The sequence below is a fragment of the Schistocerca gregaria genome, unplaced genomic scaffold, assembly GCF_023897955.1.
Source record: "Schistocerca gregaria isolate iqSchGreg1 unplaced genomic scaffold, iqSchGreg1.2 ptg000462l, whole genome shotgun sequence".
Taxonomy (NCBI): Eukaryota; Metazoa; Arthropoda; class Insecta; order Orthoptera; family Acrididae; genus Schistocerca; species Schistocerca gregaria.
Window position 1 is genome coordinate 130,565 of NW_026061880.1, and position 26,001 is coordinate 156,565.

Consider the following 26,001-nt stretch of genomic DNA (forward strand, 5'->3'; position numbering starts at 1 on the left):
ATTTCTGTCACTTCATACTGTTTTGTTATTTCCAGAGACTCTTTGGAAGTCTTCCTTGGCGCACTCTTTTCAAACTGAGTTCCTTAATATCGTATCTTACGATAGTTTAAAATCAGTATGGAAGCATCTTTGTCACATGAGAAAGGTAGCATGAAAAAAGGGCTGGCAGGGGTAGCGACAAGAAAGCAAGAAATGAAGACAGCCAGAGTTCCCAGGCGGTCGCCGATCCGAATACTAACGTTGTTGCTTATCTTCGGTGGTCGGACAGGAACAGGTTTTTTTTAATGTAGTTAGTTTTTGGAATTTAGCGCTACTACAAAACAGTAGGCTCTGACGCATTTCAAGAGCACATCTGTCGATTCGCAGTGTTTCGTTATTTTCAACGACTTCCTAGCACTCTTCCTCCGCGCTTTCTTGTTCAAACTGAGTTCATTACTGTAATTTCGCATCTTACGTTTAATACAGTAGTTTAAAATGCTTGTGGAAGCATCTTTGTCGCACCTGAGAGTTTGTATGAAAAGAGGGCTGGCAGGTGTAGTGACGTACAATCTAAAAAGAGAGAGGGAGCCAACAGCACCCGGTGTTCCCAGGCGGTCACCCATCCAAGTACTAACCGGGCCCGATGTTGCTTAACTTCGGTGATCGGACGAGAACCGGTGTATTCAACATGGTATGGCCGTTGGCGTCCTTATACTGTAGCTGCACGGCAGAAGAAGGCTTCGCCTCTCCTCCTAACACACGCAATCGCTGTTTTCGGTGGCACATTTGACGCAAAGCACGTCCTTCCACCTCGAAGGCGACGCGCCGCCACGTGGGTCGGACGCACAACACAGCTGCTCGTTGCACCGCCTGTCATTCGTTTGGTTCGTGCGGCCTCCGACACTCGCGGGAGACGCACCTTGTTATCGTTATCCGGCGCAGGGCTTGCGCGCGGCCGGGCGGCTTGGGGACTGCGCGGGGTGTGGCAGTGTCGTGCTGGACCGAGGGAAGCGTTCTTACCTGCCTGACACGCGTCGCGCTTCCAGATATTTGCGTAATTCGCACGGTGCATTCTCGGCTGTCCCCTTCCGTCCCGACTTGTCCCGACTTTGCTCGACTGCCGCTCGCTGCCGCTCGGGTCGCGGTCCGTATGACAGCACAAGCACGAGAATCATCTGCGAGATGGGCGCGGGCCGAACCGGCGTGTCCGAGGCGCCGTGTGCGGCCGTTCGGAGCTACCAGAGCAGCTCTGTGCTGCGCCGTGCCGTGGAAAGGTGCGAAAACATGCACACAAGACACAGGCTGTTGGACAAAGTATCCCTCTCTTGTAGCGACGAAAGGTAAATTTTTGTTTACAAATTTGCCTTTGTGCACTGCTACAAAACAATATGCCCTGACGTTTTTCACAACATTTCTGTCACTTCATACTGTTTTGTTATTTCCAGAGACTCTTTGGAAGTCTTCCTTGGCGCACTCTTTTCAAACTGAGTTCCTTAATATCGTATCTTACGATAGTTTAAAATCAGTATGGAAGCATCTTTGTCACATGAGAAAGGTAGCATGAAAAAAGGGCTGGCAGGGGTAGCGACAAGAAAGCAAGAAATGAAGACAGCCAGAGTTCCCAGGCGGTCGCCGATCCGAATACTAACGTTGTTGCTTATCTTCGGTGGTCGGACAGGAACAGGTTTTTTTTAATGTAGTTAGTTTTTGGAATTTAGCGCTCCTACAAAACAGTAGGCTCTGACGCATTTCAAGAGCACATCTGTCGATTCGCAGTGTTTCGTTATTTTCAACGACTTCCTAGCACTCTTCCTCCGCGCTTTCTTGTTCAAACTGAGTTCATTACTGTAATTTCGCATCTTACGTTTAATACAGTAGTTTAAAATGCTTGTGGAAGCATCTTTGTCGCACCTGAGAGTTTGTATGAAAAGAGGGCTGGCAGGTGTAGTGACGTACAATCTAAAAAGAGAGAGGGAGCCAACAGCACCCGGTGTTCCCAGGCGGTCACCCATCCAAGTACTAACCGGGCCCGATGTTGCTTAACTTCGGTGATCGGACGAGAACCGGTGTATTCAACATGGTATGGCCGTTGGCGTCCTTATACTGTAGCTGCACGGCAGAAGAAGGCTTCGCCTCTCCTCCTAACACACGCAATCGCTGTTTTCGGTGGCACATTTGACGCAAAGCACGTCCTTCCACCTCGAAGGCGACGCGCCGCCACGTGGGTCGGACGCACAACACAGCTGCTCGTTGCACCGCCTGTCATTCGTTTGGTTCGTGCGGCCTCCGACACTCGCGGGAGACGCACCTTGTTATCGTTATCCGGCGCAGGGCTTGCGCGCGGCCGGGCGGCTTGGGGACTGCGCGGGGTGTGGCAGTGTCGTGCTGGACCGAGGGAAGCGTTCTTACCTGCCTGACACGCGTCGCGCTTCCAGATATTTGCGTAATTCGCACGGTGCATTCTCGGCTGTCCCCTTCCGTCCCGACTTGTCCCGACTTTGCTCGACTGCCGCTCGCTGCCGCTCGGGTCGCGGTCCGTATGACAGCACAAGCACGAGAATCATCTGCGAGATGGGCGCGGGCCGAACCGGCGTGTCCGAGGCGCCGTGTGCGGCCGTTCGGAGCTACCAGAGCAGCTCTGTGCTGCGCCGTGCCGTGGAAAGGTGCGAAAACATGCACACAAGACACAGGCTGTTGGACAAAGTATCCCTCTCTTGTAGCGACGAAAGGTAAATTTTTGTTTACAAATTTGCCTTTGTGCACTGCTACAAAACAATATGCCCTGACGTTTTTCACAACATTTCTGTCACTTCATACTGTTTTGTTATTTCCAGAGACTCTTTGGAAGTCTTCCTTGGCGCACTCTTTTCAAACTGAGTTCCTTAATATCGTATCTTACGATAGTTTAAAATCAGTATGGAAGCATCTTTGTCACATGAGAAAGGTAGCATGAAAAAAGGGCTGGCAGGGGTAGCGACAAGAAAGCAAGAAATGAAGACAGCCAGAGTTCCCAGGCGGTCGCCGATCCGAATACTAACGTTGTTGCTTATCTTCGGTGGTCGGACAGGAACAGGTTTTTTTTTAATGTAGTTAGTTTTTGGAATTTAGCGCTACTACAAAACAGTAGGCTCTGACGCATTTCAAGAGCACATCTGTCGATTCGCAGTGTTTCGTTATTTTCAACGACTTCCTAGCACTCTTCCTCCGCGCTTTCTTGTTCAAACTGAGTTCATTACTGTAATTTCGCATCTTACGTTTAATACAGTAGTTTAAAATGCTTGTGGAAGCATCTTTGTCGCACCTGAGAGTTTGTATGAAAAGAGGGCTGGCAGGTGTAGTGACGTACAATCTAAAAAGAGAGAGGGAGCCAACAGCACCCGGTGTTCCCAGGCGGTCACCCATCCAAGTACTAACCGGGCCCGATGTTGCTTAACTTCGGTGATCGGACGAGAACCGGTGTATTCAACATGGTATGGCCGTTGGCGTCCTTATACTGTAGCTGCACGGCAGAAGAAGGCTTCGCCTCTCCTCCTAACACACGCAATCGCTGTTTTCGGTGGCACATTTGACGCAAAGCACGTCCTTCCACCTCGAAGGCGACGCGCCGCCACGTGGGTCGGACGCACAACACAGCTGCTCGTTGCACCGCCTGTCATTCGTTTGGTTCGTGCGGCCTCCGACACTCGCGGGAGACGCACCTTGTTATCGTTATCCGGCGCAGGGCTTGCGCGCGGCCGGGCGGCTTGGGGACTGCGCGGGGTGTGGCAGTGTCGTGCTGGACCGAGGGAAGCGTTCTTACCTGCCTGACACGCGTCGCGCTTCCAGATATTTGCGTAATTCGCACGGTGCATTCTCGGCTGTCCCCTTCCGTCCCGACTTGTCCCGACTTTGCTCGACTGCCGCTCGCTGCCGCTCGGGTCGCGGTCCGTATGACAGCACAAGCACGAGAATCATCTGCGAGATGGGCGCGGGCCGAACCGGCGTGTCCGAGGCGCCGTGTGCGGCCGTTCGGAGCTACCAGAGCAGCTCTGTGCTGCGCCGTGCCGTGGAAAGGTGCGAAAACATGCACACAAGACACAGGCTGTTGGACAAAGTATCCCTCTCTTGTAGCGACGAAAGGTAAATTTTTGTTTACAAATTTGCCTTTGTGCACTGCTACAAAACAATATGCCCTGACGTTTTTCACAACATTTCTGTCACTTCATACTGTTTTGTTATTTCCAGAGACTCTTTGGAAGTCTTCCTTGGCGCACTCTTTTCAAACTGAGTTCCTTAATATCGTATCTTACGATAGTTTAAAATCAGTATGGAAGCATCTTTGTCACATGAGAAAGGTAGCATGAAAAAAGGGCTGGCAGGGGTAGCGACAAGAAAGCAAGAAATGAAGACAGCCAGAGTTCCCAGGCGGTCGCCGATCCGAATACTAACGTTGTTGCTTATCTTCGGTGGTCGGACAGGAACAGGTTTTTTTTAATGTAGTTAGTTTTTGGAATTTAGCGCTACTACAAAACAGTAGGCTCTGACGCATTTCAAGAGCACATCTGTCGATTCGCAGTGTTTCGTTATTTTCAACGACTTCCTAGCACTCTTCCTCCGCGCTTTCTTGTTCAAACTGAGTTCATTACTGTAATTTCGCATCTTACGTTTAATACAGTAGTTTAAAATGCTTGTGGAAGCATCTTTGTCGCACCTGAGAGTTTGTATGAAAAGAGGGCTGGCAGGTGTAGTGACGTACAATCTAAAAAGAGAGAGGGAGCCAACAGCACCCGGTGTTCCCAGGCGGTCACCCATCCAAGTACTAACCGGGCCCGATGTTGCTTAACTTCGGTGATCGGACGAGAACCGGTGTATTCAACATGGTATGGCCGTTGGCGTCCTTATACTGTAGCTGCACGGCAGAAGAAGGCTTCGCCTCTCCTCCTAACACACGCAATCGCTGTTTTCGGTGGCACATTTGACGCAAAGCACGTCCTTCCACCTCGAAGGCGACGCGCCGCCACGTGGGTCGGACGCACAACACAGCTGCTCGTTGCACCGCCTGTCATTCGTTTGGTTCGTGCGGCCTCCGACACTCGCGGGAGACGCACCTTGTTATCGTTATCCGGCGCAGGGCTTGCGCGCGGCCGGGCGGCTTGGGGACTGCGCGGGGTGTGGCAGTGTCGTGCTGGACCGAGGGAAGCGTTCTTACCTGCCTGACACGCGTCGCGCTTCCAGATATTTGCGTAATTCGCACGGTGCATTCTCGGCTGTCCCCTTCCGTCCCGACTTGTCCCGACTTTGCTCGACTGCCGCTCGCTGCCGCTCGGGTCGCGGTCCGTATGACAGCACAAGCACGAGAATCATCTGCGAGATGGGCGCGGGCCGAACCGGCGTGTCCGAGGCGCCGTGTGCGGCCGTTCGGAGCTACCAGAGCAGCTCTGTGCTGCGCCGTGCCGTGGAAAGGTGCGAAAACATGCACACAAGACACAGGCTGTTGGACAAAGTATCCCTCTCTTGTAGCGACGAAAGGTAAATTTTTGTTTACAAATTTGCCTTTGTGCACTGCTACAAAACAATATGCCCTGACGTTTTTCACAACATTTCTGTCACTTCATACTGTTTTGTTATTTCCAGAGACTCTTTGGAAGTCTTCCTTGGCGCACTCTTTTCAAACTGAGTTCCTTAATATCGTATCTTACGATAGTTTAAAATCAGTATGGAAGCATCTTTGTCACATGAGAAAGGTAGCATGAAAAAAGGGCTGGCAGGGGTAGCGACAAGAAAGCAAGAAATGAAGACAGCCAGAGTTCCCAGGCGGTCGCCGATCCGAATACTAACGTTGTTGCTTATCTTCGGTGGTCGGACAGGAACAGGTTTTTTTTAATGTAGTTAGTTTTTGGAATTTAGCGCTCCTACAAAACAGTAGGCTCTGACGCATTTCAAGAGCACATCTGTCGATTCGCAGTGTTTCGTTATTTTCAACGACTTCCTAGCACTCTTCCTCCGCGCTTTCTTGTTCAAACTGAGTTCATTACTGTAATTTCGCATCTTACGTTTAATACAGTAGTTTAAAATGCTTGTGGAAGCATCTTTGTCGCACCTGAGAGTTTGTATGAAAAGAGGGCTGGCAGGTGTAGTGACGTACAATCTAAAAAGAGAGAGGGAGCCAACAGCACCCGGTGTTCCCAGGCGGTCACCCATCCAAGTACTAACCGGGCCCGATGTTGCTTAACTTCGGTGATCGGACGAGAACCGGTGTATTCAACATGGTATGGCCGTTGGCGTCCTTATACTGTAGCTGCACGGCAGAAGAAGGCTTCGCCTCTCCTCCTAACACACGCAATCGCTGTTTTCGGTGGCACATTTGACGCAAAGCACGTCCTTCCACCTCGAAGGCGACGCGCCGCCACGTGGGTCGGACGCACAACACAGCTGCTCGTTGCACCGCCTGTCATTCGTTTGGTTCGTGCGGCCTCCGACACTCGCGGGAGACGCACCTTGTTATCGTTATCCGGCGCAGGGCTTGCGCGCGGCCGGGCGGCTTGGGGACTGCGCGGGGTGTGGCAGTGTCGTGCTGGACCGAGGGAAGCGTTCTTACCTGCCTGACACGCGTCGCGCTTCCAGATATTTGCGTAATTCGCACGGTGCATTCTCGGCTGTCCCCTTCCGTCCCGACTTGTCCCGACTTTGCTCGACTGCCGCTCGCTGCCGCTCGGGTCGCGGTCCGTATGACAGCACAAGCACGAGAATCATCTGCGAGATGGGCGCGGGCCGAACCGGCGTGTCCGAGGCGCCGTGTGCGGCCGTTCGGAGCTACCAGAGCAGCTCTGTGCTGCGCCGTGCCGTGGAAAGGTGCGAAAACATGCACACAAGACACAGGCTGTTGGACAAAGTATCCCTCTCTTGTAGCGACGAAAGGTAAATTTTTGTTTACAAATTTGCCTTTGTGCACTGCTACAAAACAATATGCCCTGACGTTTTTCACAACATTTCTGTCACTTCATACTGTTTTGTTATTTCCAGAGACTCTTTGGAAGTCTTCCTTGGCGCACTCTTTTCAAACTGAGTTCCTTAATATCGTATCTTACGATAGTTTAAAATCAGTATGGAAGCATCTTTGTCACATGAGAAAGGTAGCATGAAAAAAGGGCTGGCAGGGGTAGCGACAAGAAAGCAAGAAATGAAGACAGCCAGAGTTCCCAGGCGGTCGCCGATCCGAATACTAACGTTGTTGCTTATCTTCGGTGGTCGGACAGGAACAGGTTTTTTTTAATGTAGTTAGTTTTTGGAATTTAGCGCTCCTACAAAACAGTAGGCTCTGACGCATTTCAAGAGCACATCTGTCGATTCGCAGTGTTTCGTTATTTTCAACGACTTCCTAGCACTCTTCCTCCGCGCTTTCTTGTTCAAACTGAGTTCATTACTGTAATTTCGCATCTTACGTTTAATACAGTAGTTTAAAATGCTTGTGGAAGCATCTTTGTCGCACCTGAGAGTTTGTATGAAAAGAGGGCTGGCAGGTGTAGTGACGTACAATCTAAAAAGAGAGAGGGAGCCAACAGCACCCGGTGTTCCCAGGCGGTCACCCATCCAAGTACTAACCGGGCCCGATGTTGCTTAACTTCGGTGATCGGACGAGAACCGGTGTATTCAACATGGTATGGCCGTTGGCGTCCTTATACTGTAGCTGCACGGCAGAAGAAGGCTTCGCCTCTCCTCCTAACACACGCAATCGCTGTTTTCGGTGGCACATTTGACGCAAAGCACGTCCTTCCACCTCGAAGGCGACGCGCCGCCACGTGGGTCGGACGCACAACACAGCTGCTCGTTGCACCGCCTGTCATTCGTTTGGTTCGTGCGGCCTCCGACACTCGCGGGAGACGCACCTTGTTATCGTTATCCGGCGCAGGGCTTGCGCGCGGCCGGGCGGCTTGGGGACTGCGCGGGGTGTGGCAGTGTCGTGCTGGACCGAGGGAAGCGTTCTTACCTGCCTGACACGCGTCGCGCTTCCAGATATTTGCGTAATTCGCACGGTGCATTCTCGGCTGTCCCCTTCCGTCCCGACTTGTCCCGACTTTGCTCGACTGCCGCTCGCTGCCGCTCGGGTCGCGGTCCGTATGACAGCACAAGCACGAGAATCATCTGCGAGATGGGCGCGGGCCGAACCGGCGTGTCCGAGGCGCCGTGTGCGGCCGTTCGGAGCTACCAGAGCAGCTCTGTGCTGCGCCGTGCCGTGGAAAGGTGCGAAAACATGCACACAAGACACAGGCTGTTGGACAAAGTATCCCTCTCTTGTAGCGACGAAAGGTAAATTTTTGTTTACAAATTTGCCTTTGTGCACTGCTACAAAACAATATGCCCTGACGTTTTTCACAACATTTCTGTCACTTCATACTGTTTTGTTATTTCCAGAGACTCTTTGGAAGTCTTCCTTGGCGCACTCTTTTCAAACTGAGTTCCTTAATATCGTATCTTACGATAGTTTAAAATCAGTATGGAAGCATCTTTGTCACATGAGAAAGGTAGCATGAAAAAAGGGCTGGCAGGGGTAGCGACAAGAAAGCAAGAAATGAAGACAGCCAGAGTTCCCAGGCGGTCGCCGATCCGAATACTAACGTTGTTGCTTATCTTCGGTGGTCGGACAGGAACAGGTTTTTTTTAATGTAGTTAGTTTTTGGAATTTAGCGCTCCTACAAAACAGTAGGCTCTGACGCATTTCAAGAGCACATCTGTCGATTCGCAGTGTTTCGTTATTTTCAACGACTTCCTAGCACTCTTCCTCCGCGCTTTCTTGTTCAAACTGAGTTCATTACTGTAATTTCGCATCTTACGTTTAATACAGTAGTTTAAAATGCTTGTGGAAGCATCTTTGTCGCACCTGAGAGTTTGTATGAAAAGAGGGCTGGCAGGTGTAGTGACGTACAATCTAAAAAGAGAGAGGGAGCCAACAGCACCCGGTGTTCCCAGGCGGTCACCCATCCAAGTACTAACCGGGCCCGATGTTGCTTAACTTCGGTGATCGGACGAGAACCGGTGTATTCAACATGGTATGGCCGTTGGCGTCCTTATACTGTAGCTGCACGGCAGAAGAAGGCTTCGCCTCTCCTCCTAACACACGCAATCGCTGTTTTCGGTGGCACATTTGACGCAAAGCACGTCCTTCCACCTCGAAGGCGACGCGCCGCCACGTGGGTCGGACGCACAACACAGCTGCTCGTTGCACCGCCTGTCATTCGTTTGGTTCGTGCGGCCTCCGACACTCGCGGGAGACGCACCTTGTTATCGTTATCCGGCGCAGGGCTTGCGCGCGGCCGGGCGGCTTGGGGACTGCGCGGGGTGTGGCAGTGTCGTGCTGGACCGAGGGAAGCGTTCTTACCTGCCTGACACGCGTCGCGCTTCCAGATATTTGCGTAATTCGCACGGTGCATTCTCGGCTGTCCCCTTCCGTCCCGACTTGTCCCGACTTTGCTCGACTGCCGCTCGCTGCCGCTCGGGTCGCGGTCCGTATGACAGCACAAGCACGAGAATCATCTGCGAGATGGGCGCGGGCCGAACCGGCGTGTCCGAGGCGCCGTGTGCGGCCGTTCGGAGCTACCAGAGCAGCTCTGTGCTGCGCCGTGCCGTGGAAAGGTGCGAAAACATGCACACAAGACACAGGCTGTTGGACAAAGTATCCCTCTCTTGTAGCGACGAAAGGTAAATTTTTGTTTACAAATTTGCCTTTGTGCACTGCTACAAAACAATATGCCCTGACGTTTTTCACAACATTTCTGTCACTTCATACTGTTTTGTTATTTCCAGAGACTCTTTGGAAGTCTTCCTTGGCGCACTCTTTTCAAACTGAGTTCCTTAATATCGTATCTTACGATAGTTTAAAATCAGTATGGAAGCATCTTTGTCACATGAGAAAGGTAGCATGAAAAAAGGGCTGGCAGGGGTAGCGACAAGAAAGCAAGAAATGAAGACAGCCAGAGTTCCCAGGCGGTCGCCGATCCGAATACTAACGTTGTTGCTTATCTTCGGTGGTCGGACAGGAACAGGTTTTTTTTAATGTAGTTAGTTTTTGGAATTTAGCGCTCCTACAAAACAGTAGGCTCTGACGCATTTCAAGAGCACATCTGTCGATTCGCAGTGTTTCGTTATTTTCAACGACTTCCTAGCACTCTTCCTCCGCGCTTTCTTGTTCAAACTGAGTTCATTACTGTAATTTCGCATCTTACGTTTAATACAGTAGTTTAAAATGCTTGTGGAAGCATCTTTGTCGCACCTGAGAGTTTGTATGAAAAGAGGGCTGGCAGGTGTAGTGACGTACAATCTAAAAAGAGAGAGGGAGCCAACAGCACCCGGTGTTCCCAGGCGGTCACCCATCCAAGTACTAACCGGGCCCGATGTTGCTTAACTTCGGTGATCGGACGAGAACCGGTGTATTCAACATGGTATGGCCGTTGGCGTCCTTATACTGTAGCTGCACGGCAGAAGAAGGCTTCGCCTCTCCTCCTAACACACGCAATCGCTGTTTTCGGTGGCACATTTGACGCAAAGCACGTCCTTCCACCTCGAAGGCGACGCGCCGCCACGTGGGTCGGACGCACAACACAGCTGCTCGTTGCACCGCCTGTCATTCGTTTGGTTCGTGCGGCCTCCGACACTCGCGGGAGACGCACCTTGTTATCGTTATCCGGCGCAGGGCTTGCGCGCGGCCGGGCGGCTTGGGGACTGCGCGGGGTGTGGCAGTGTCGTGCTGGACCGAGGGAAGCGTTCTTACCTGCCTGACACGCGTCGCGCTTCCAGATATTTGCGTAATTCGCACGGTGCATTCTCGGCTGTCCCCTTCCGTCCCGACTTGTCCCGACTTTGCTCGACTGCCGCTCGCTGCCGCTCGGGTCGCGGTCCGTATGACAGCACAAGCACGAGAATCATCTGCGAGATGGGCGCGGGCCGAACCGGCGTGTCCGAGGCGCCGTGTGCGGCCGTTCGGAGCTACCAGAGCAGCTCTGTGCTGCGCCGTGCCGTGGAAAGGTGCGAAAACATGCACACAAGACACAGGCTGTTGGACAAAGTATCCCTCTCTTGTAGCGACGAAAGGTAAATTTTTGTTTACAAATTTGCCTTTGTGCACTGCTACAAAACAATATGCCCTGACGTTTTTCACAACATTTCTGTCACTTCATACTGTTTTGTTATTTCCAGAGACTCTTTGGAAGTCTTCCTTGGCGCACTCTTTTCAAACTGAGTTCCTTAATATCGTATCTTACGATAGTTTAAAATCAGTATGGAAGCATCTTTGTCACATGAGAAAGGTAGCATGAAAAAAGGGCTGGCAGGGGTAGCGACAAGAAAGCAAGAAATGAAGACAGCCAGAGTTCCCAGGCGGTCGCCGATCCGAATACTAACGTTGTTGCTTATCTTCGGTGGTCGGACAGGAACAGGTTTTTTTTAATGTAGTTAGTTTTTGGAATTTAGCGCTCCTACAAAACAGTAGGCTCTGACGCATTTCAAGAGCACATCTGTCGATTCGCAGTGTTTCGTTATTTTCAACGACTTCCTAGCACTCTTCCTCCGCGCTTTCTTGTTCAAACTGAGTTCATTACTGTAATTTCGCATCTTACGTTTAATACAGTAGTTTAAAATGCTTGTGGAAGCATCTTTGTCGCACCTGAGAGTTTGTATGAAAAGAGGGCTGGCAGGTGTAGTGACGTACAATCTAAAAAGAGAGAGGGAGCCAACAGCACCCGGTGTTCCCAGGCGGTCACCCATCCAAGTACTAACCGGGCCCGATGTTGCTTAACTTCGGTGATCGGACGAGAACCGGTGTATTCAACATGGTATGGCCGTTGGCGTCCTTATACTGTAGCTGCACGGCAGAAGAAGGCTTCGCCTCTCCTCCTAACACACGCAATCGCTGTTTTCGGTGGCACATTTGACGCAAAGCACGTCCTTCCACCTCGAAGGCGACGCGCCGCCACGTGGGTCGGACGCACAACACAGCTGCTCGTTGCACCGCCTGTCATTCGTTTGGTTCGTGCGGCCTCCGACACTCGCGGGAGACGCACCTTGTTATCGTTATCCGGCGCAGGGCTTGCGCGCGGCCGGGCGGCTTGGGGACTGCGCGGGGTGTGGCAGTGTCGTGCTGGACCGAGGGAAGCGTTCTTACCTGCCTGACACGCGTCGCGCTTCCAGATATTTGCGTAATTCGCACGGTGCATTCTCGGCTGTCCCCTTCCGTCCCGACTTGTCCCGACTTTGCTCGACTGCCGCTCGCTGCCGCTCGGGTCGCGGTCCGTATGACAGCACAAGCACGAGAATCATCTGCGAGATGGGCGCGGGCCGAACCGGCGTGTCCGAGGCGCCGTGTGCGGCCGTTCGGAGCTACCAGAGCAGCTCTGTGCTGCGCCGTGCCGTGGAAAGGTGCGAAAACATGCACACAAGACACAGGCTGTTGGACAAAGTATCCCTCTCTTGTAGCGACGAAAGGTAAATTTTTGTTTACAAATTTGCCTTTGTGCACTGCTACAAAACAATATGCCCTGACGTTTTTCACAACATTTCTGTCACTTCATACTGTTTTGTTATTTCCAGAGACTCTTTGGAAGTCTTCCTTGGCGCACTCTTTTCAAACTGAGTTCCTTAATATCGTATCTTACGATAGTTTAAAATCAGTATGGAAGCATCTTTGTCACATGAGAAAGGTAGCATGAAAAAAGGGCTGGCAGGGGTAGCGACAAGAAAGCAAGAAATGAAGACAGCCAGAGTTCCCAGGCGGTCGCCGATCCGAATACTAACGTTGTTGCTTATCTTCGGTGGTCGGACAGGAACAGGTTTTTTTTAATGTAGTTAGTTTTTGGAATTTAGCGCTCCTACAAAACAGTAGGCTCTGACGCATTTCAAGAGCACATCTGTCGATTCGCAGTGTTTCGTTATTTTCAACGACTTCCTAGCACTCTTCCTCCGCGCTTTCTTGTTCAAACTGAGTTCATTACTGTAATTTCGCATCTTACGTTTAATACAGTAGTTTAAAATGCTTGTGGAAGCATCTTTGTCGCACCTGAGAGTTTGTATGAAAAGAGGGCTGGCAGGTGTAGTGACGTACAATCTAAAAAGAGAGAGGGAGCCAACAGCACCCGGTGTTCCCAGGCGGTCACCCATCCAAGTACTAACCGGGCCCGATGTTGCTTAACTTCGGTGATCGGACGAGAACCGGTGTATTCAACATGGTATGGCCGTTGGCGTCCTTATACTGTAGCTGCACGGCAGAAGAAGGCTTCGCCTCTCCTCCTAACACACGCAATCGCTGTTTTCGGTGGCACATTTGACGCAAAGCACGTCCTTCCACCTCGAAGGCGACGCGCCGCCACGTGGGTCGGACGCACAACACAGCTGCTCGTTGCACCGCCTGTCATTCGTTTGGTTCGTGCGGCCTCCGACACTCGCGGGAGACGCACCTTGTTATCGTTATCCGGCGCAGGGCTTGCGCGCGGCCGGGCGGCTTGGGGACTGCGCGGGGTGTGGCAGTGTCGTGCTGGACCGAGGGAAGCGTTCTTACCTGCCTGACACGCGTCGCGCTTCCAGATATTTGCGTAATTCGCACGGTGCATTCTCGGCTGTCCCCTTCCGTCCCGACTTGTCCCGACTTTGCTCGACTGCCGCTCGCTGCCGCTCGGGTCGCGGTCCGTATGACAACACAAGCACGAGAATCATCTGCGAGATGGGCGCGGGCCGAACCGGCGTGTCCGAGGCGCCGTGTGCGGCCGTTCGGAGCTACCAGAGCAGCTCTGTGCTGCGCCGTGCCGTGGAAAGGTGCGAAAACATGCACACAAGACACAGGCTGTTGGACAAAGTATCCCTCTCTTGTAGCGACGAAAGGTAAATTTTTGTTTACAAATTTGCCTTTGTGCACTGCTACAAAACAATATGCCCTGACGTTTTTCACAACATTTCTGTCACTTCATACTGTTTTGTTATTTCCAGAGACTCTTTGGAAGTCTTCCTTGGCGCACTCTTTTCAAACTGAGTTCCTTAATATCGTATCTTACGATAGTTTAAAATCAGTATGGAAGCATCTTTGTCACATGAGAAAGGTAGCATGAAAAAAGGGCTGGCAGGGGTAGCGACAAGAAAGCAAGAAATGAAGACAGCCAGAGTTCCCAGGCGGTCGCCGATCCGAATACTAACGTTGTTGCTTATCTTCGGTGGTCGGACAGGAACAGGTTTTTTTTTAATGTAGTTAGTTTTTGGAATTTAGCGCTCCTACAAAACAGTAGGCTCTGACGCATTTCAAGAGCACATCTGTCGATTCGCAGTGTTTCGTTATTTTCAACGACTTCCTAGCACTCTTCCTCCGCGCTTTCTTGTTCAAACTGAGTTCATTACTGTAATTTCGCATCTTACGTTTAATACAGTAGTTTAAAATGCTTGTGGAAGCATCTTTGTCGCACCTGAGAGTTTGTATGAAAAGAGGGCTGGCAGGTGTAGTGACGTACAATCTAAAAAGAGAGAGGGAGCCAACAGCACCCGGTGTTCCCAGGCGGTCACTCATCCAAGTACTAACCGGGCCCGATGTTGCTTAACTTCGGTGATCGGACGAGAACCGGTGTATTCAACATGGTATGGCCGTTGGCGTCCTTATACTGTAGCTGCACGGCAGAAGAAGGCTTCGCCTCTCCTCCTAACACACGCAATCGCTGTTTTCGGTGGCACATTTGACGCAAAGCACGTCCTTCCACCTCGAAGGCGACGCGCCGCCACGTGGGTCGGACGCACAACACAGCTGCTCGTTGCACCGCCTGTCATTCGTTTGGTTCGTGCGGCCTCCGACACTCGCGGGAGACGCACCTTGTTATCGTTATCCGGCGCAGGGCTTGCGCGCGGCCGGGCGGCTTGGGGACTGCGCGGGGTGTGGCAGTGTCGTGCTGGACCGAGGGAAGCGTTCTTACCTGCCTGACACGCGTCGCGCTTCCAGATATTTGCGTAATTCGCACGGTGCATTCTCGGCTGTCCCCTTCCGTCCCGACTTGTCCCGACTTTGCTCGACTGCCGCTCGCTGCCGCTCGGGTCGCGGTCCGTATGACAGCACAAGCACGAGAATCATCTGCGAGATGGGCGCGGGCCGAACCGGCGTGTCCGAGGCGCCGTGTGCGGCCGTTCGGAGCTACCAGAGCAGCTCTGTGCTGCGCCGTGCCGTGGAAAGGTGCGAAAACATGCACACAAGACACAGGCTGTTGGACAAAGTATCCCTCTCTTGTAGCGACGAAAGGTAAATTTTTGTTTACAAATTTGCCTTTGTGCACTGCTACAAAACAATATGCCCTGACGTTTTTCACAACATTTCTGTCACTTCATACTGTTTTGTTATTTCCAGAGACTCTTTGGAAGTCTTCCTTGGCGCACTCTTTTCAAACTGAGTTCCTTAATATCGTATCTTACGATAGTTTAAAATCAGTATGGAAGCATCTTTGTCACATGAGAAAGGTAGCATGAAAAAAGGGCTGGCAGGGGTAGCGACAAGAAAGCAAGAAATGAAGACAGCCAGAGTTCCCAGGCGGTCGCCGATCCGAATACTAACGTTGTTGCTTATCTTCGGTGGTCGGACAGGAACAGGTTTTTTTTAATGTAGTTAGTTTTTGGAATTTAGCGCTCCTACAAAACAGTAGGCTCTGACGCATTTCAAGAGCACATCTGTCGATTCGCAGTGTTTCGTTATTTTCAACGACTTCCTAGCACTCTTCCTCCGCGCTTTCTTGTTCAAACTGAGTTCATTACTGTAATTTCGCATCTTACGTTTAATACAGTAGTTTAAAATGCTTGTGGAAGCATCTTTGTCGCACCTGAGAGTTTGTATGAAAAGAGGGCTGGCAGGTGTAGTGACGTACAATCTAAAAAGAGAGAGGGAGCCAACAGCACCCGGTGTTCCCAGGCGGTCACCCATCCAAGTACTAACCGGGCCCGATGTTGCTTAACTTCGGTGATCGGACGAGAACCGGTGTATTCAACATGGTATGGCCGTTGGCGTCCTTATACTGTAGCTGCACGGCAGAAGAAGGCTTCGCCTCTCCTCCTAACACACGCAATCGCTGTTTTCGGTGGCACATTTGACGCAAAGCACGTCCTTCCACCTCGAAGGCGACGCGCCGCCACGTGGGTCGGACGCACAACACAGCTGCTCGTTGCACCGCCTGTCATTCGTTTGGTTCGTGCGGCCTCCGACACTCGCGGGAGACGCACCTTGTTATCGTTATCCGGCGCAGGGCTTGCGCGCGGCCGGGCGGCTTGGGGACTGCGCGGGGTGTGGCAGTGTCGTGCTGGACCGAGGGAAGCGTTCTTACCTGCCTGACACGCGTCGCGCTTCCAGATATTTGCGTAATTCGCACGGTGCATTCTCGGCTGTCCCCTTCCGTCCCGACTTGTCCCGACTTTGCTCGACTGCCGCTCGCTGCCGCTCGGGTCGCGGTCCGTATGACAGCACAAGCACGAGAATCATCTGCGAGATGGGCGCGGGCCGAACCGGCGTGTCCGAGGCGCCGTGTGCGGCCGTTCGGAGCTACCAGAGCAGCTCTGTGCTGCGCCGTGCCGTGGAAAGGTGCGAAAACATGCACACAAGACACAGGCTGTTGGACAAAGTATCCCTCTCTTGTAGCGACGAAAGGTAAATTTTTGTTTACAAATTTGCCTTTGTGCACTGCTACAAAACAATATGCCCTGACGTTTTTCACAACATTTCTGTCACTTCATACTGTTTTGTTATTTCCAGAGACTCTTTGGAAGTCTTCCTTGGCGCACTCTTTTCAAACTGAGTTCCTTAATATCGTATCTTACGATAGTTTAAAATCAGTATGGAAGCATCTTTGTCACATGAGAAAGGTAGCATGAAAAAAGGGCTGGCAGGGGTAGCGACAAGAAAGCAAGAAATGAAGACAGCCAGAGTTCCCAGGCGGTCGCCGATCCGAATACTAACGTTGTTGCTTATCTTCGGTGGTCGGACAGGAACAGGTTTTTTTTAATGTAGTTAGTTTTTGGAATTTAGCGCTCCTACAAAACAGTAGGCTCTGACGCATTTCAAGAGCACATCTGTCGATTCGCAGTGTTTCGTTATTTTCAACGACTTCCTAGCACTCTTCCTCCGCGCTTTCTTGTTCAAACTGAGTTCATTACTGTAATTTCGCATCTTACGTTTAATACAGTAGTTTAAAATGCTTGTGGAAGCATCTTTGTCGCACCTGAGAGTTTGTATGAAAAGAGGGCTGGCAGGTGTAGTGACGTACAATCTAAAAAGAGAGAGGGAGCCAACAGCACCCGGTGTTCCCAGGCGGTCACCCATCCAAGTACTAACCGGGCCCGATGTTGCTTAACTTCGGTGATCGGACGAGAACCGGTGTATTCAACATGGTATGGCCGTTGGCGTCCTTATACTGTAGCTGCACGGCAGAAGAAGGCTTCGCCTCTCCTCCTAACACACGCAATCGCTGTTTTCGGTGGCACATTTGACGCAAAGCACGTCCTTCCACCTCGAAGGCGACGCGCCGCCACGTGGGTCGGACGCACAACACAGCTGCTCGTTGCACCGCCTGTCATTCGTTTGGTTCGTGCGGCCTCCGACACTCGCGGGAGACGCACCTTGTTATCGTTATCCGGCGCAGGGCTTGCGCGCGGCCGGGCGGCTTGGGGACTGCGCGGGGTGTGGCAGTGTCGTGCTGGACCGAGGGAAGCGTTCTTACCTGCCTGACACGCGTCGCGCTTCCAGATATTTGCGTAATTCGCACGGTGCATTCTCGGCTGTCCCCTTCCGTCCCGACTTGTCCCGACTTTGCTCGACTGCCGCTCGCTGCCGCTCGGGTCGCGGTCCGTATGACAGCACAAGCACGAGAATCATCTGCGAGATGGGCGCGGGCCGAACCGGCGTGTCCGAGGCGCCGTGTGCGGCCGTTCGGAGCTACCAGAGCAGCTCTGTGCTGCGCCGTGCCGTGGAAAGGTGCGAAAACATGCACACAAGACACAGGCTGTTGGACAAAGTATCCCTCTCTTGTAGCGACGAAAGGTAAATTTTTGTTTACAAATTTGCCTTTGTGCACTGCTACAAAACAATATGCCCTGACGTTTTTCACAACATTTCTGTCACTTCATACTGTTTTGTTATTTCCAGAGACTCTTTGGAAGTCTTCCTTGGCGCACTCTTTTCAAACTGAGTTTCTTAATATCGTATCTTACGATAGTTTAAAATCAGTATGGAAGCATCTTTGTCACATGAGAAAGGTAGCATGAAAAAAGGGCTGGCAGGGGTAGCGACAAGAAAGCAAGAAATGAAGACAGCCAGAGTTCCCAGGCGGTCGCCGATCCGAATACTAACGTTGTTGCTTATCTTCGGTGGTCGGACAGGAACAGGTTTTTTTTTAATGTAGTTAGTTTTTGGAATTTAGCGCTCCTACAAAACAGTAGGCTCTGACGCATTTCAAGAGCACATCTGTCGATTCGCAGTGTTTCGTTATTTTCAACGACTTCCTAGCACTCTTCCTCCGCGCTTTCTTGTTCAAACTGAGTTCATTACTGTAATTTCGCATCTTACGTTTAATACAGTAGTTTAAAATGCTTGTGGAAGCATCTTTGTCGCACCTGAGAGTTTGTATGAAAAGAGGGCTGGCAGGTGTAGTGACGTACAATCTAAAAAGAGAGAGGGAGCCAACAGCACCCGGTGTTCCCAGGCGGTCACCCATCCAAGTACTAACCGGGCCCGATGTTGCTTAACTTCGGTGATCGGACGAGAACCGGTGTATTCAACATGGTATGGCCGTTGGCGTCCTTATACTGTAGCTGCACGGCAGAAGAAGGCTTCGCCTCTCCTCCTAACACACGCAATCGCTGTTTTCGGTGGCACATTTGACGCAAAGCACGTCCTTCCACCTCGAAGGCGACGCGCCGCCACGTGGGTCGGACGCACAACACAGCTGCTCGTTGCACCGCCTGTCATTCGTTTGGTTCGTGCGGCCTCCGACACTCGCGGGAGACGCACCTTGTTATCGTTATCCGGCGCAGGGCTTGCGCGCGGCCGGGCGGCTTGGGGACTGCGCGGGGTGTGGCAGTGTCGTGCTGGACCGAGGGAAGCGTTCTTACCTGCCTGACACGCGTCGCGCTTCCAGATATTTGCGTAATTCGCACGGTGCATTCTCGGCTGTCCCCTTCCGTCCCGACTTGTCCCGACTTTGCTCGACTGCCGCTCGCTGCCGCTCGGGTCGCGGTCCGTATGACAGCACAAGCACGAGAATCATCTGCGAGATGGGCGCGGGCCGAACCGGCGTGTCCGAGGCGCCGTGTGCGGCCGTTCGGAGCTACCAGAGCAGCTCTGTGCTGCGCCGTGCCGTGGAAAGGTGCGAAAACATGCACACAAGACACAGGCTGTTGGACAAAGTATCCCTCTCTTGTAGCGACGAAAGGTAAATTTTTGTTTACAAATTTGCCTTTGTGCACTGCTACAAAACAATATGCCCTGACGTTTTTCACAACATTTCTGTCACTTCATACTGTTTTGTTATTTCCAGAGACTCTTTGGAAGTCTTCCTTGGCGCACTCTTTTCAAACTGAGTTCCTTAATATCGTATCTTACGATAGTTTAAAATCAGTATGGAAGCATCTTTGTCACATGAGAAAGGTAGCATGAAAAAAGGGCTGGCAGGGGTAGCGACAAGAAAGCAAGAAATGAAGACAGCCAGAGTTCCCAGGCGGTCGCCGATCCGAATACTAACGTTGTTGCTTATCTTCGGTGGTCGGACAGGAACAGGTTTTTTTTTAATGTAGTTAGTTTTTGGAATTTAGCGCTCCTACAAAACAGTAGGCTCTGACGCATTTCAAGAGCACATCTGTCGATTCGCAGTGTTTCGTTATTTTCAACGACTTCCTAGCACTCTTCCTCCGCGCTTTCTTGTTCAAACTGAGTTCATTACTGTAATTTCGCATCTTACGTTTAATACAGTAGTTTAAAATGCTTGTGGAAGCATCTTTGTCGCACCTGAGAGTTTGTATGAAAAGAGGGCTGGCAGGTGTAGTGACGTACAATCTAAAAAGAGAGAGGGAGCCAACAGCACCCGGTGTTCCCAGGCGGTCACCCATCCAAGTACTAACCGGGCCCGATGTTGCTTAACTTCGGTGATCGGACGAGAACCGGTGTATTCAACATGGTATGGCCGTTGGCGTCCTTATACTGTAGCTGCACGGCAGAAGAAGGCTTCGCCTCTCCTCCTAACACACGCAATCGCTGTTTTCGGTGGCACATTTGACGCAAAGCACGTCCTTCCACCTCGAAGGCGACGCGCCGCCACGTGGGTCGGACGCACAACACAGCTGCTCGTTGCACCGCCTGTCATTCGTTTGGTTCGTGCGGCCTCCGACACTCGCGGGAGACGCACCTTGTTATCGTTATCCGGCGCAGGGCTTGCGCGCGGCCGGGCGGCTTGGGGACTGCGCGGGGTGTGGCAGTGTCGTGCTGGACCGAGGGAAGCGTTCTTACCTGCCTGACACGCGTCGCGCTTCCAGATATTTGCGTAATTCGCACGGTGCATTCTCGGCTGTCCCCTTCCGTCCCGACTTGTCCCGACTTTGCTCGACTGCCGCTCGCTGCCGCTCGGGTCGCGGTCCGTATGACAGCACAAGCACGAGAATCATCTGCGAGATGGGCGCGGGCCGAACCGGCGTGTCCGAGGCGCCGTGTGCGGCCGTTCGGAGCTACCAGAGCAGCTCTGTGCTGCGCCGTGCCGTGGAAAGGTGCGAAAACATGCACACAAGACACAGGCTGTTGGACAAAGTATCCCTCTCTTGTAGCGACGAAAGGTAAATTTTTGTTTACAAATTTGCCTTTGTGCACTGCTACAAAACAATATGCCCTGACGTTTTTCACAACATTTCTGTCACTTCATACTGTTTTGTTATTTCCAGAGACTCTTTGGAAGTCTTCCTTGGCGCACTCTTTTCAAACTGAGTTCCTTAATATCGTATCTTACGATAGTTTAAAATCAGTATGGAAGCATCTTTGTCACATGAGAAAGGTAGCATGAAAAAAGGGCTGGCAGGGGTAGCGACAAGAAAGCAAGAAATGAAGACAGCCAGAGTTCCCAGGCGGTCGCCGATCCGAATACTAACGTTGTTGCTTATCTTCGGTGGTCGGACAGGAACAGGTTTTTTTTTAATGTAGTTAGTTTTTGGAATTTAGCGCTCCTACAAAACAGTAGGCTCTGACGCATTTCAAGAGCACATCTGTCGATTCGCAGTGTTTCGTTATTTTCAACGACTTCCTAGCACTCTTCCTCCGCGCTTTCTTGTTCAAACTGAGTTCATTACTGTAATTTCGCATCTTACGTTTAATACAGTAGTTTAAAATGCTTGTGGAAGCATCTTTGTCGCACCTGAGAGTTTGTATGAAAAGAGGGCTGGCAGGTGTAGTGACGTACAATCTAAAAAGAGAGAGGGAGCCAACAGCACCCGGTGTTCCCAGGCGGTCACCCATCCAAGTACTAACCGGGCCCGATGTTGCTTAACTTCGGTGATCGGACGAGAACCGGTGTATTCAACATGGTATGGCCGTTGGCGTCCTTATACTGTAGCTGCACGGCAGAAGAAGGCTTCGCCTCTCCTCCTAACACACGCAATCGCTGTTTTCGGTGGCACATTTGACGCAAAGCACGTCCTTCCACCTCGAAGGCGACGCGCCGCCACGTGGGTCGGACGCACAACACAGCTGCTCGTTGCACCGCCTGTCATTCGTTTGGTTCGTGCGGCCTCCGACACTCGCGGGAGACGCACCTTGTTATCGTTATCCGGCGCAGGGCTTGCGCGCGGCCGGGCGGCTTGGGGACTGCGCGGGGTGTGGCAGTGTCGTGCTGGACCGAGGGAAGCGTTCTTACCTGCCTGACACGCGTCGCGCTTCCAGATATTTGCGTAATTCGCACGGTGCATTCTCGGCTGTCCCCTTCCGTCCCGACTTGTCCCGACTTTGCTCGACTGCCGCTCGCTGCCGCTCGGGTCGCGGTCCGTATGACAGCACAAGCACGAGAATCATCTGCGAGATGGGCGCGGGCCGAACCGGCGTGTCCGAGGCGCCGTGTGCGGCCGTTCGGAGCTACCAGAGCAGCTCTGTGCTGCGCCGTGCCGTGGAAAGGTGCGAAAACATGCACACAAGACACAGGCTGTTGGACAAAGTATCCCTCTCTTGTAGCGACGAAAGGTAAATTTTTGTTTACAAATTTGCCTTTGTGCACTGCTACAAAACAATATGCCCTGACGTTTTTCACAACATTTCTGTCACTTCATACTGTTTTGTTATTTCCAGAGACTCTTTGGAAGTCTTCCTTGGCGCACTCTTTTCAAACTGAGTTCCTTAATATCGTATCTTACGATAGTTTAAAATCAGTATGGAAGCATCTTTGTCACATGAGAAAGGTAGCATGAAAAAAGGGCTGGCAGGGGTAGCGACAAGAAAGCAAGAAATGAAGACAGCCAGAGTTCCCAGGCGGTCGCCGATCCGAATACTAACGTTGTTGCTTATCTTCGGTGGTCGGACAGGAACAGGTTTTTTTTAATGTAGTTAGTTTTTGGAATTTAGCGCTCCTACAAAACAGTAGGCTCTGACGCATTTCAAGAGCACATCTGTCGATTCGCAGTGTTTCGTTATTTTCAACGACTTCCTAGCACTCTTCCTCCGCGCTTTCTTGTTCAAACTGAGTTCATTACTGTAATTTCGCATCTTACGTTTAATACAGTAGTTTAAAATGCTTGTGGAAGCATCTTTGTCGCACCTGAGAGTTTGTATGAAAAGAGGGCTGGCAGGTGTAGTGACGTACAATCTAAAAAGAGAGAGGGAGCCAACAGCACCCGGTGTTCCCAGGCGGTCACCCATCCAAGTACTAACCGGGCCCGATGTTGCTTAACTTCGGTGATCGGACGAGAACCGGTGTATTCAACATGGTATGGCCGTTGGCGTCCTTATACTGTAGCTGCACGGCAGAAGAAGGCTTCGCCTCTCCTCCTAACACACGCAATCGCTGTTTTCGGTGGCACATTTGACGCAAAGCACGTCCTTCCACCTCGAAGGCGACGCGCCGCCACGTGGGTCGGACGCACAACACAGCTGCTCGTTGCACCGCCTGTCATTCGTTTGGTTCGTGCGGCCTCCGACACTCGCGGGAGACGCACCTTGTTATCGTTATCCGGCGCAGGGCTTGCGCGCGGCCGGGCGGCTTGGGGACTGCGCGGGGTGTGGCAGTGTCGTGCTGGACCGAGGGAAGCGTTCTTACCTGCCTGACACGCGTCGCGCTTCCAGATATTTGCGTAATTCGCACGGTGCATTCTCAGCTGTCCCCTTCCGTCCCGACTTGTCCCGACTTTGCTCGACTGCCGCTCGCTGCCGCTCGGGTCGCGGTCCGTATGACAGCACAAGCACGAGAATCATCTGCGAGATGGGCGCGGGCCGAACCGGCGTGTCCGAGGCGCCGTGTGCGGCCGTTCGGAGCTACCAGAGCAGCTCTGTGCTGCGCCGTGCCGTGGAAAGGTGCGAAAACATGCACACAAGACACAGGCTGTTGGACAAAGTATCCCTCTCTTGTAGCGACGAAAGGTAAATTTTTGTTTACAAATTTGCCTTTGTGCACTGCTACAAAACAATATGCCCTGACGTTTTTCACAACATTTCTGTCACTTCATACTGTTTTGTTATTTCCAGAGACTCTTTGGAAGTCTTCCTTGGCGCACTCTTTTCAAACTGAGTTCCTTAATATCGTATCTTACGATAGTTTAAAATCAGTATGGAAGCATCTTTGTCACATGAGAAAGGTAGCATGAAAAAAGGGCTGGCAGGGGTAGCGACAAGAAAGCAAGAAATGAAGACAGCCAGAGTTCCCAGGCGGTCGCCGATCCGAATACTAACGTTGTTGCTTATCTTCGGTGGTCGGACAGGAACAGGTTTTTTTTAATGTAGTTAGTTTTTGGAATTTAGCGCTCCTACAAAACAGTAGGCTCTGACGCATTTCAAGAGCACATCTGTCGATTCGCAGTGTTTCGTTATTTTCAACGACTTCCTAGCACTCTTCCTCCGCGCTTTCTTGTTCAAACTGAGTTCATTACTGTAATTTCGCATCTTACGTTTAATACAGTAGTTTAAAATGCTTGTGGAAGCATCTTTGTCGCACCTGAGAGTTTGTATGAAAAGAGGGCTGGCAGGTGTAGTGACGTACAATCTAAAAAGAGAGAGGGAGCCAACAGCACCCGGTGTTCCCAGGCGGTCACCCATCCAAGTACTAACCGGGCCCGATGTTGCTTAACTTCGGTGATCGGACGAGAACCGGTGTATTCAACATGGTATGGCCGTTGGCGTCCTTATACTGTAGCTGCACGGCAGAAGAAGGCTTCGCCTCTCCTCCTAACACACGCAATCGCTGTTTTCGGTGGCACATTTGACGCAAAGCACGTCCTTCCACCTCGAAGGCGACGCGCCGCCACGTGGGTCGGACGCACAACACAGCTGCTCGTTGCACCGCCTGTCATTCGTTTGGTTCGTGCGGCCTCCGACACTCGCGGGAGACGCACCTTGTTATCGTTATCCGGCGCAGGGCTTGCGCGCGGCCGGGCGGCTTGGGGACTGCGCGGGGTGTGGCAGTGTCGTGCTGGACCGAGGGAAGCGTTCTTACCTGCCTGACACGCGTCGCGCTTCCAGATATTTGCGTAATTCGCACGGTGCATTCTCGGCTGTCCCCTTCCGTCCCGACTTGTCCCGACTTTGCTCGACTGCCGCTCGCTGCCGCTCGGGTCGCGGTCCGTATGACAGCACAAGCACGAGAATCATCTGCGAGATGGGCGCGGGCCGAACCGGCGTGTCCGAGGCGCCGTGTGCGGCCGTTCGGAGCTACCAGAGCAGCTCTGTGCTGCGCCGTGCCGTGGAAAGGTGCGAAAACATGCACACAAGACACAGGCTGTTGGACAAAGTATCCCTCTCTTGTAGCGACGAAAGGTAAATTTTTGTTTACAAATTTGCCTTTGTGCACTGCTACAAAACAATATGCCCTGACGTTTTTCACAACATTTCTGTCACTTCATACTGTTTTGTTATTTCCAGAGACTCTTTGGAAGTCTTCCTTGGCGCACTCTTTTCAAACTGAGTTCCTTAATATCGTATCTTACGATAGTTTAAAATCAGTATGGAAGCATCTTTGTCACATGAGAAAGGTAGCATGAAAAAAGGGCTGGCAGGGGTAGCGACAAGAAAGCAAGAAATGAAGACAGCCAGAGTTCCCAGGCGGTCGCCGATCCGAATACTAACGTTGTTGCTTATCTTCGGTGGTCGGACAGGAACAGGTTTTTTTTAATGTAGTTAGTTTTTGGAATTTAGCGCTCCTACAAAACAGTAGGCTCTGACGCATTTCAAGAGCACATCTGTCGATTCGCAGTGTTTCGTTATTTTCAACGACTTCCTAGCACTCTTCCTCCGCGCTTTCTTGTTCAAACTGAGTTCATTACTGTAATTTCGCATCTTACGTTTAATACAGTAGTTTAAAATGCTTGTGGAAGCATCTTTGTCGCACCTGAGAGTTTGTATGAAAAGAGGGCTGGCAGGTGTAGTGACGTACAATCTAAAAAGAGAGAGGGAGCCAACAGCACCCGGTGTTCCCAGGCGGTCACCCATCCAAGTACTAACCGGGCCCGATGTTGCTTAACTTCGGTGATCGGACGAGAACCGGTGTATTCAACATGGTATGGCCGTTGGCGTCCTTATACTGTAGCTGCACGGCAGAAGAAGGCTTCGCCTCTCCTCCTAACACACGCAATCGCTGTTTTCGGTGGCACATTTGACGCAAAGCACGTCCTTCCACCTCGAAGGCGACGCGCCGCCACGTGGGTCGGACGCACAACACAGCTGCTCGTTGCACCGCCTGTCATTCGTTTGGTTCGTGCGGCCTCCGACACTCGCGGGAGACGCACCTTGTTATCGTTATCCGGCGCAGGGTTTGCGCGCGGCCGGGCGGCTTGGGGACTGCGCGGGGTGTGGCAGTGTCGTGCTGGACCGAGGGAAGCGTT

At 51.9% G+C, this 26,001-nt stretch overlaps 19 non-coding genes across 19 annotated transcripts; all 19 read right to left on the bottom strand.

Annotated features, from left to right (window-relative positions):
- Positions 1 to 565: 565 nt before the first annotated feature.
- On the bottom strand, positions 566 to 684 carry LOC126313070 (5S ribosomal RNA). The gene has a single exon (XR_007554956.1). It is a non-coding gene; the product is annotated as a 5S ribosomal RNA (ribosomal RNA).
- Positions 685 to 1,954: 1,270 nt separating this feature from the next.
- Positions 1,955 to 2,073, bottom strand: LOC126313071 (5S ribosomal RNA). Its single transcript, XR_007554957.1, has one exon. It is a non-coding gene; the product is annotated as a 5S ribosomal RNA (ribosomal RNA).
- Positions 2,074 to 3,344: 1,271 nt separating this feature from the next.
- LOC126313072 (5S ribosomal RNA) lies at positions 3,345 to 3,463 on the bottom strand. Its single transcript, XR_007554958.1, has one exon. It is a non-coding gene; the product is annotated as a 5S ribosomal RNA (ribosomal RNA).
- A 1,270-nt stretch (positions 3,464 to 4,733) lies between these two features.
- On the bottom strand, positions 4,734 to 4,852 carry LOC126313073 (5S ribosomal RNA). The gene has a single exon (XR_007554959.1). It is a non-coding gene; the product is annotated as a 5S ribosomal RNA (ribosomal RNA).
- A 1,270-nt stretch (positions 4,853 to 6,122) lies between these two features.
- Positions 6,123 to 6,241, bottom strand: LOC126313075 (5S ribosomal RNA). The gene has a single exon (XR_007554960.1). It is a non-coding gene; the product is annotated as a 5S ribosomal RNA (ribosomal RNA).
- Positions 6,242 to 7,511: 1,270 nt separating this feature from the next.
- LOC126313076 (5S ribosomal RNA) lies at positions 7,512 to 7,630 on the bottom strand. Its single transcript, XR_007554961.1, has one exon. It is a non-coding gene; the product is annotated as a 5S ribosomal RNA (ribosomal RNA).
- Positions 7,631 to 8,900: 1,270 nt separating this feature from the next.
- Positions 8,901 to 9,019, bottom strand: LOC126313077 (5S ribosomal RNA). Its single transcript, XR_007554962.1, has one exon. It is a non-coding gene; the product is annotated as a 5S ribosomal RNA (ribosomal RNA).
- Positions 9,020 to 10,289: 1,270 nt separating this feature from the next.
- LOC126313078 (5S ribosomal RNA) lies at positions 10,290 to 10,408 on the bottom strand. The gene has a single exon (XR_007554963.1). It is a non-coding gene; the product is annotated as a 5S ribosomal RNA (ribosomal RNA).
- A 1,270-nt stretch (positions 10,409 to 11,678) lies between these two features.
- Positions 11,679 to 11,797, bottom strand: LOC126313080 (5S ribosomal RNA). Its single transcript, XR_007554965.1, has one exon. It is a non-coding gene; the product is annotated as a 5S ribosomal RNA (ribosomal RNA).
- Positions 11,798 to 13,067: 1,270 nt separating this feature from the next.
- LOC126313081 (5S ribosomal RNA) lies at positions 13,068 to 13,186 on the bottom strand. The gene has a single exon (XR_007554966.1). It is a non-coding gene; the product is annotated as a 5S ribosomal RNA (ribosomal RNA).
- Positions 13,187 to 14,457: 1,271 nt separating this feature from the next.
- LOC126313135 (5S ribosomal RNA) lies at positions 14,458 to 14,576 on the bottom strand. The gene has a single exon (XR_007555015.1). It is a non-coding gene; the product is annotated as a 5S ribosomal RNA (ribosomal RNA).
- A 1,270-nt stretch (positions 14,577 to 15,846) lies between these two features.
- On the bottom strand, positions 15,847 to 15,965 carry LOC126313082 (5S ribosomal RNA). Its single transcript, XR_007554967.1, has one exon. It is a non-coding gene; the product is annotated as a 5S ribosomal RNA (ribosomal RNA).
- Positions 15,966 to 17,235: 1,270 nt separating this feature from the next.
- LOC126313083 (5S ribosomal RNA) lies at positions 17,236 to 17,354 on the bottom strand. The gene has a single exon (XR_007554968.1). It is a non-coding gene; the product is annotated as a 5S ribosomal RNA (ribosomal RNA).
- Positions 17,355 to 18,625: 1,271 nt separating this feature from the next.
- LOC126313084 (5S ribosomal RNA) lies at positions 18,626 to 18,744 on the bottom strand. Its single transcript, XR_007554969.1, has one exon. It is a non-coding gene; the product is annotated as a 5S ribosomal RNA (ribosomal RNA).
- A 1,271-nt stretch (positions 18,745 to 20,015) lies between these two features.
- Positions 20,016 to 20,134, bottom strand: LOC126313086 (5S ribosomal RNA). Its single transcript, XR_007554970.1, has one exon. It is a non-coding gene; the product is annotated as a 5S ribosomal RNA (ribosomal RNA).
- A 1,271-nt stretch (positions 20,135 to 21,405) lies between these two features.
- On the bottom strand, positions 21,406 to 21,524 carry LOC126313087 (5S ribosomal RNA). Its single transcript, XR_007554971.1, has one exon. It is a non-coding gene; the product is annotated as a 5S ribosomal RNA (ribosomal RNA).
- A 1,270-nt stretch (positions 21,525 to 22,794) lies between these two features.
- On the bottom strand, positions 22,795 to 22,913 carry LOC126313088 (5S ribosomal RNA). The gene has a single exon (XR_007554972.1). It is a non-coding gene; the product is annotated as a 5S ribosomal RNA (ribosomal RNA).
- A 1,270-nt stretch (positions 22,914 to 24,183) lies between these two features.
- LOC126313089 (5S ribosomal RNA) lies at positions 24,184 to 24,302 on the bottom strand. The gene has a single exon (XR_007554973.1). It is a non-coding gene; the product is annotated as a 5S ribosomal RNA (ribosomal RNA).
- Positions 24,303 to 25,572: 1,270 nt separating this feature from the next.
- Positions 25,573 to 25,691, bottom strand: LOC126313090 (5S ribosomal RNA). Its single transcript, XR_007554974.1, has one exon. It is a non-coding gene; the product is annotated as a 5S ribosomal RNA (ribosomal RNA).
- Between the last annotated feature and the right edge of the window lie 310 nt (positions 25,692 to 26,001).